The sequence below is a fragment of the Trichoderma atroviride genome, chromosome 7 (assembly GCF_020647795.1).
Source record: "Trichoderma atroviride chromosome 7, complete sequence".
Classification (NCBI taxonomy): domain Eukaryota; kingdom Fungi; phylum Ascomycota; class Sordariomycetes; order Hypocreales; family Hypocreaceae; genus Trichoderma; species Trichoderma atroviride.
Window position 1 is genome coordinate 1,616,722 of NC_089406.1, and position 9,343 is coordinate 1,626,064.

A 9,343-nucleotide genomic window follows, 5' to 3' on the forward strand; every position below is an offset into this window, starting at 1 on the left:
TTTAAATTAATTAAAATAATAAGTTATTTATTATATATTTATAAAATATAAAAAAAAGTAAAAAAAATAAAATAAAAAGTTATTTTATTATAAAATTATTAAAAAAAATATAATAATAATTATTAAATAATTTTTTAAATAAATTACTAATTTATATTTAAAACTTAATTTTATTTTAAATAATCTAGTTTTTTTTAAGTAAGTTAATTTTAATATAATTAATTTAATATTATTTAAGTTTTTAAATTTTAATAAATTTTATTTATTATTATTTATATATTTTTTAAATATTTAATAAGTTTTTAATTATTTATATTATTATTATAATTTCTTTATTTTATTAAGTATTTATATAACTTATTTTAATTAAGTTTAAATTTAAGAATTTTTTTAATTTTATATTTTATTTTTAATTATAATTTTATTATAAATAATTTTATTTATATTTTTATTAATTAAAGCTTTTTTTAAAAGTAAAATATAAAAAATTAAATAAAGTTTTTTTTTTTTAAATATTAAAAATATTAAGCTTATAATTAACTTTTTTAATTTTCTTTATAATTTAATATAATTTTATTTTTTTATATTTATTTTTTTATAATTTAATTTATTATTTAATTAATTTATTTTAATATTAACTTATTTACTTTTTTTATATATATTAATAAAAGTAAATTATATTTCCTTTTTAAAAAATTAAATTATTAAGTTTTATTTTATTAATATATTTTTATATTTATTAATATATAAGTTTAAGTTATATTTATAATCTTTTATATAATTTAATTATATTTTTTATTTTAATTATAGTTTTTTTTATATTTTTACTAATATATAATAATTTATATATTTTTAATTTAAAATTATAATTAAAAAAAAATAATAATTTTTTTTTAAATTTTAATAATATATTATTATATAAAAATTAAATAATTAATAATTTCTTTATTTAATTATTTTATTATAAATTAATATAATATTATAATTATATTTTAATAATTTAATTAATTTTTTTAATTTATTTATTTATTTAAAAATAATATATTATATTAGTTTTATAATTTATTTTTAATTTAATTATAAATCTTTTTTAAAATTTAAAAATAAATAGTTTTTTTATTAAAAGTAATATTTTTAAATAATTTATAATTTATATTAATAAATTTTATAAAAATATATATAAAATTTTTAATATTTATTATTTTTTTATAAAAAATAAAATAAATTATTTTTATTAGTTAATTAATAATAATAAAAATATTATTATATTTTATTTTTATTATTAATTTTTTAAATATAAGTAATTTTATAATATAATTAAATAAAATTAATTTTTATAATTTTATAAATATTAATAATAATTAAATTTTATTATAAAGTAAATATTTAATAGTTTTATTTTATTAATAAATATTATAATAAAATATAATATATTAAATTATTTTTTTAATTTTATTAATATAATAATATTATTATATTTATTTTTTTATTTTTTATATATTTTTATAATTATATAATAAGTATTTATATATTAATTATATTATTTTTTAATATAATTTTTTTAATATTTAAATTTTATTATTATAAGTTAATATTTTTTTATTAAAAGTTATTTTATTTAAAATATTATTTATTTTTTATTAAATAATATATTTTTAAATTTATATAATTATAAAATTATTTTTTTTAATTTAAAATATTATAATTAAAAATTACTATTTTAGGTTTTTTTTATTATTATATTATAATATTTATATTAAATAATTAAAGATTTTTTAAAATAACTTAAGTTTTATTAAATATATTTATTTAATTATTTTCTTTTTTTTAATATAAATTAATTTATAATTAAATTATATTAATTTTTTAAAATATTTAATTTATTATTTATTTAATTTTTTAAAATATTTAATTTATTATTTATTTAATTTTTATTTTATAATAAAATAAATAATATTATTATAATTAATTTAAACTTTAATTTTATATAAGCTTTTATATAAATAATATTTTTATTTTTTAAATATTTTTATAATTATTATAAATTTTTTTTTATAAATAAATTATTATAATATTAATTTATAAAGTTTTTTTAAAAAAAATATAATAAATTATAATTTATTAATTTTTAAATTTTTTTATTTAATTTATTTTTTTATAATATAATTTAAAATATTTATTTTTATTTTAATTATTTTTATTTTATTAAATATAATTAAAATTAATTTATTAATAATAATATTTTTAAATTATTAAAATATTATAATATTTTAAATTTTTTTATTTAAATTTTTTTTTATAAAATTTATAAAAAGTATAATAATTTTTATAAAGTTCTTAATATATTTTTAATAATAATTTACTAGTTTTAAAAAGCTTTATATTTTTTTAATATTTTTAAAGTTTTTTTAATTTTATATTATATTAATTTTAATAAAATTTATTTATATATTTTTAAATATAATAATATATTTTAAGAATATTATTTTTTATACTTTAAATTAATATTTTTTAAGTTTTATAAAAAAGTTAATATTTTTTAATATTTATAATATTTTATAAATATATTTTTTATATTTTTTATAAATTTTTAAAAAAATTAAAATATTATTTAAGTAAATAATAATAAATTAATTAATATATTTCTTAAATATAAAATTAATTATTTTTTAAAATATTACTAATATATTAATAAGTTTAAAAAATATAATTAAATATTTAAATAACTTATATTATATTTAAAATATAATTTTTTATTTATTATTTTTTTTAATTTATATAAAATTATAAGTTTTTTTAAAATTAAAAATTATAAATTAATTTATTTTTATTAATTTATTTTTAATTTTTAAAATTAATAATAATAATATTTAATTTTTTTTATTATTTTATTAAATTATTAATAATTTATTATTAATTATAACTTATTATTTTTTTAAGTATAAATATAATAAAATATTTTATTAATAATAAAAATATTTATATATATTTTAACTTAAGTTATTTTTTTAATTATTTTTATAAAATTATAAATTTAATTATATTTAAATTATAAATTTTATAAAATTTAAATATTATTTTATTTTTTAGCTTAATAATATAATTTTATTTAATATAAATTAATATTTTAATTTTTATAATCTTAATATAAAGTTTTTTATATTATTAAAACTTTTATAAAATAAATTATAAATATTTTTTAAGATTATTATTTTTTTATTTTATTTTAAATTTATATTTTTACTTTTATAAGTTTAATATTAATAAATATTAGTTTTTATTATATAAATATAATTTTATTTTATATTTATATAATTTTTAATTTATTTTATTTATTATAATATTATAAAAGAATATTTAAAAATATATTATTTTTTTTAATTATTTTTATTAAAAATATTTTTATTTTTATTTTCTTATTTTTTAATAATAATATAAAAGCTTTTAACTTAATTAATAATATTTACTTTTATTATAGCTTTTTTTAATTAAATTATAATTTTATTTTATTTAAAAAACTTAAGTTATTATTTTAAATTAATTAGCTTATTTTTTAATTAATAATAAAATTATATTTTTATAATTATATAAGTTTTAAAATTATATTAAACTTATTAATTAGTAAAAGATTAAATTATAATAATATAATTTAATCCTAAATTATAATTTTAAAGTAATTAGTTTTTTTATTAATAATATTATTATTATAAAAGAATTTTTTTTTTAATATTATAAAATTTAATAAGTATAATTTTTATTTTATATAAAACTTATATAAAATTTATAAAATCTAGTAAAATATAATTAATAATTACTTTAATATTTATTTATATTATAACTTTATAACTTATAATTATAACTTTAATTATAAATTTAATTTAATTTTTTTATTATATTATTTTAAATATAATTTAATTAATATATATTTTAATTTAGTTTTTTTTATTAATTTATTAATTATATTTTATATATTAATAATATTTAACTTATAAAATATCTTAAGTTATAAGCTTATAATATTATTTAATATATTTTTAGCTTATTTTATATTTTTTATTTTATTATATATTTTTAATATAAGTTTTAATATTATATTTTTAAGTTTTTAAATTATAAATAATATAATTAAGGGTTTTTTATTAATAATAATATTTATAATATAACTTATTATAATATTATATAAAGTTTTTTTATTTATATTATAAAATATTAAAATATTTATAATAATTAATTAATTTTAATATTATATAATTAAAGTAAAATAATTTATTATAATTATATTATTTTTATTATTTATAATATTTTAAAAATAAGTTTTTTTAATTTAATTATATTTACTTTTATTTTAATAATTAATCTTTAGTTATAATTAAGTAATAAATATATTATTTAATTAATTATATAATAATTTAGTTCCTAGATCCTAGGTTATTATTATAAAGTAAAAGAGTTCCTAAGGGATAAATATATATATTTATATTAGTAAATAAAATAAGATATTTATTTATTAAGTATATTATATAATTATATAATTAATAAATAAAATATAACTTATATTTAATATTATTATTATATTAATCATTAATTATTTAAGTTATTTAATAAGTATATATATTATTAACTTATATAATATATTATTTTATAAAAAGTACTATTACTTATTACTTTTTATAAATTATAAAATACTAGTATATATTACTTTTATAAAAAAAGTACTTTTAAGTATTATTTTTTTTATTATTATTTATTTATTTTATAGTTTTTTTAAGGTATATATTATTTATTAAGGCCTTAAAAGGTTAAGTTATAATATAATACTTTTCTTTAAAAAAAATTTATTTTTAAAGCTTATTATATATTATATAATATTTTTCTTAAATTAATTATATATTATAATAACATTTTTTTCTTTTATAAATAATTTTCTTTTTTATATATATAATATAATTAATTTAATAACTTTTATTATATTTAATAAAATAAAATTAATTAAAATAGAAATAAATATACTAAATTATATTATAAAAAAATAAATTAAATAATAAAACTTAAATAAAAAACTATAACTTATTATATTTTTTTTAAAAAAAATTTATAAACTAATATTATAATATTTTATTTATAATATTTTATTTATAATAATAATAAAAATATTTAAAAAATAAAAATATTACTTATATAAAAGTTTATATAAAATTAAAGTTTAAATTAATTATAATAATATTACTTATTTTATTATAATATTAAAATTAATTAAATAATAAATTAAATATTTTAAGAAATTAATATAATTTAATTATAAACTTATTTATATTTAAAAAAAAATAAGTAAATATATTTAATTATAAACTAAAGTTATTTTAAAAAATTCTTAATTATTTTATAAAAATATTATATTATAGTAATAATAAAAACCTAAAATAATAACTTTTAGTAATAATATTTTAAATTAAAGAAAATAATTTTATAATTATAAAAATTAAAAAATATATTAACTAATAAAAAATAAAAAATATTTTAAATAAAATAATTCTTAATAAAAAAATATTAACTTATAATAATAAAATTTAAATACTTGAGAAATTATATAAAAAAAGTAATATAATTAATATATAAATACTTATTATATAAATATAAAAATATATAAAAAATAAAAAAATAAGTATAATAATATTATTATATTAATAAAATTAAAAAGGTAATCCAGTATATTATATTTTATTTTAATATTTACTAATAAAATAAAGTTATTAAATATTTATTTTATAATAAAATTTAAAAAAAAACTTATAATTAAATTAAAAATAAATTATAAAACTAATATAATATTATTATAACCTATTTCTTATAGTTACACTAATAAACCTACCAGGTAGGCAAAACTAAATTAATAAAGAATTAACTTACTAATTATAAATAGCTTATTAAATTATTCTAATAATCTAGTAAGCTAGGTATAAATTATTAATAACTTAAGATAATTTATAATAAATTATTAGATTTTATAAATAATCTAGTCTAAGTAATTAAATATATAAGTTTATTTTTTTATATTTATTTAAATAACTTAAATAACTAGTTATTAATATAAAATTAAAATTATAATATACTTTATATTACTTACTATTTAGTAAATTAAAATTAACTTATTAAATTTTATTATTAAAAAAAGTATTAATATAAAAAAATAAAAATAAGAAAAATTATTTAATAATATTTTTCTTATAAAAATTATATAAACTAAAGTTAAAATATCTTATTTATAATAAGAAATTTATAATAATCCTTAAGGTATTTAAAAAATAAAAATACTATTATTTAAAAAGTAAATATAAAATTAAAGTTTATATTAATTATTATAATATTATATATTTTATTAAAATATAAAAACTTTTTATATAATAAAAAGTATAATACCTTAAGATATTTTTAAACTTTAATTATAAACTTACTTATATTAATAATATTATTAATAAATAAGTAAATATACTAAGTAAAAAAAAAAATATTTTAAAGAAATTCTAGAAATTAAAGCCTAAGTCTTAAAAAAAAATAATAATAGTAATTATAAATAAATATAAATTAATACTTTATTTATTATAAAAAAATATAATTTTATTTTTAATAAAATAAGAAAATATATATTAAATATAAAATTAAATAAACTTTTAAAAAAAGTAATTATTAAAAAAAAATTACTAAAATAAAAAAGAAAAATTTATATATTATTAAAATTATAATTAAAAGTAATTTAAAACTTATATTATAATATAATTATAATAGTATATTATAATATTAAAATAATATAAAATTATATAATATATTATTATAAATTTCTAAAAATAAAAAATAAAATCTTAAAAATTATTAAAAAATATAATATATATAAAAAAATAAAAAATAAAAAGTATTAATTATATAAAATATTATAACTAATTTTAATTTTAAAAAAGAAATTAATATATTATTATATTTAATTATATTATTAATTTACTTAAGTTAAAAAACTATTAATTAAAAAATACTTTAATAATATTTTTATTATTATAAATAAACTTTTAAAGTAAATATACTTTTTATTATATAAAAAAATATATAATATTAAAAACCTAATATATTTTTATATAAAATATATATTTATTAAATATAAAATACTAAAAGAAATTATATTAAATAAAAAAAGTACTTTTATATTTAAATTCTAGTAAAAACTAATAGTTAAATTTAAAACTTATTATAAGTTAAATATTATATTTTATTTATAAATAAATAAATAAATAAATAAAATAAATAAATTAAGTTATTAAAGTATACTTATAATATTATATTAATTTTTAATAAAATAATTAAGTTAAAATATTATTAATTACTTAAATATAATATAAAAGCTTTATTATAAAAATAATAAAAATTATATTATTTTATATAAATTATAAGTTTATATTAAAAGCTTATAAATTACTTTATAATAACTTAAATATAAATAATATATATATACTTATAAAAAATATAATTTAATTATAAAAAAAACTTAAAACTTAATTTAAATTTTTTAAATAATATATAAAGAAATATATTAACTAAATAAAAATTAAAAAATTAACTTTTTAAAAAAAAATATAATTTACTTATTATAATATTTATATAATAAAAAACTATTAAATATTAAAATAAATAAGTTAAGTAATAAATTAAATTTTAAAAAACTTAAATTATTTAAAATTTTAAAAAAAAGTAATAAAATTAATTATAAATTAAACTTATTTAATAATATAAAATTAAAAATAATTATTTTTTATATATTATTACTTAAGAAAGTATTAGTAAATAAAAAAATAAGTAAACTAATTATAAATAAAATTATTATTTAAAATATTAAAAAAAAATATAAAATTAAAAAATTACTTTATATATAAATAAATAAATAAAAAAAAAAAAGTATTTTATTAAATAAAAAAATATAATAATAATAAAAACTCTTAAGTCTTAAAGTAAAAACTTAAAAAAAATACTTAAATAATCTTATAATAATTTTATTAATTTCTAAGGGTAAAAATAATAATAAGTCTAGTTTAAATTTAAATTAATTAATAATACTAATAAACTAAAATAAGCTAGTAGTAGTAAAACTAGGTGTTAATAAGGTAGCTTAATAAATAGCCTTTGCTTTTTTATATTTAATTTAATTTAACTTTTTTAAATTTATTATACTTTATATAATTATATATTTTATTTTTTTATATTTTATTTTCTTTTATTTATAAAAATATTTAATTTTAATATTTATATAATAATATTTTTTTTAGCTTTTTTAAGTTTATTTTTTAATTAAAAATAATAAATAATAATATACTTTAATTATTTTTAAGTTAAACTTTAAGTATTATAATAAAACTAATTTAAATAAATATACTTTAAATAATAAGAAAAATTATTAAAAAATAATAAATATTTCTTATAACTTTTAAAAATATAAAAAAAATAATATTTATTTATTTCTTAAGTATTAGTAATAATAAGTTAAAATAAAAACTTATAATAAATAATTTTAAAATAAATTAACTTAATAATTTTATTTAACATACTTAAGTTAATAAAAAAAAGAAAAGTATTAGTATAAGGAAATTAAAAAATAATTATATTTATTAAGTAAGGGATATATTATTTATATTAAAGTTAATAAAGTCTTAAGAATAAAACTAATAAAAGGAAAGTATTATATTATAATTTATTTCTTATAATTATACTAATAAGCTTATTAAATAAGTAAAACTAAATTAATAAAAAATTAACTTACTAATTATAAATAGCTTATTAGATTATTTTAATAATTAAATAAGCTAAGTATAAATTATTAATAACTTAAAATAATTTATAATAAATTATTAAATTTTATAAATAATTTAGTTTAAGTAATTAAATATATAAGTTTATTTTTTTATACTTATTTAAATAACTTAAATAGCTAATTATTAATATAAAATTAAGTTTATAATATACTTTATATTACTTATTTAATAATATTATTACTATTACTTATATTATTTACTAGGTTTCCTAACTACTTTATTAATATAAACCTAGAATTATTTACTAGGTTTATCCCTTAGGAATTTACTTTATATTAACTATCTAGTATATAATTTATTATAAATATATTACTTTTAAATAAATAAATAAATTAAAAAAATTAATTAAATTATTAAAATATAATTATAATATTATATTAACTTATAATAAAATAATTAAGTAAAAAAAGTTATTAATTATTTAACTTTTATATAATAATATATTATTAAAATTTATAAAAATATTATTATTTTTTCTTAATTATAACTTTAAA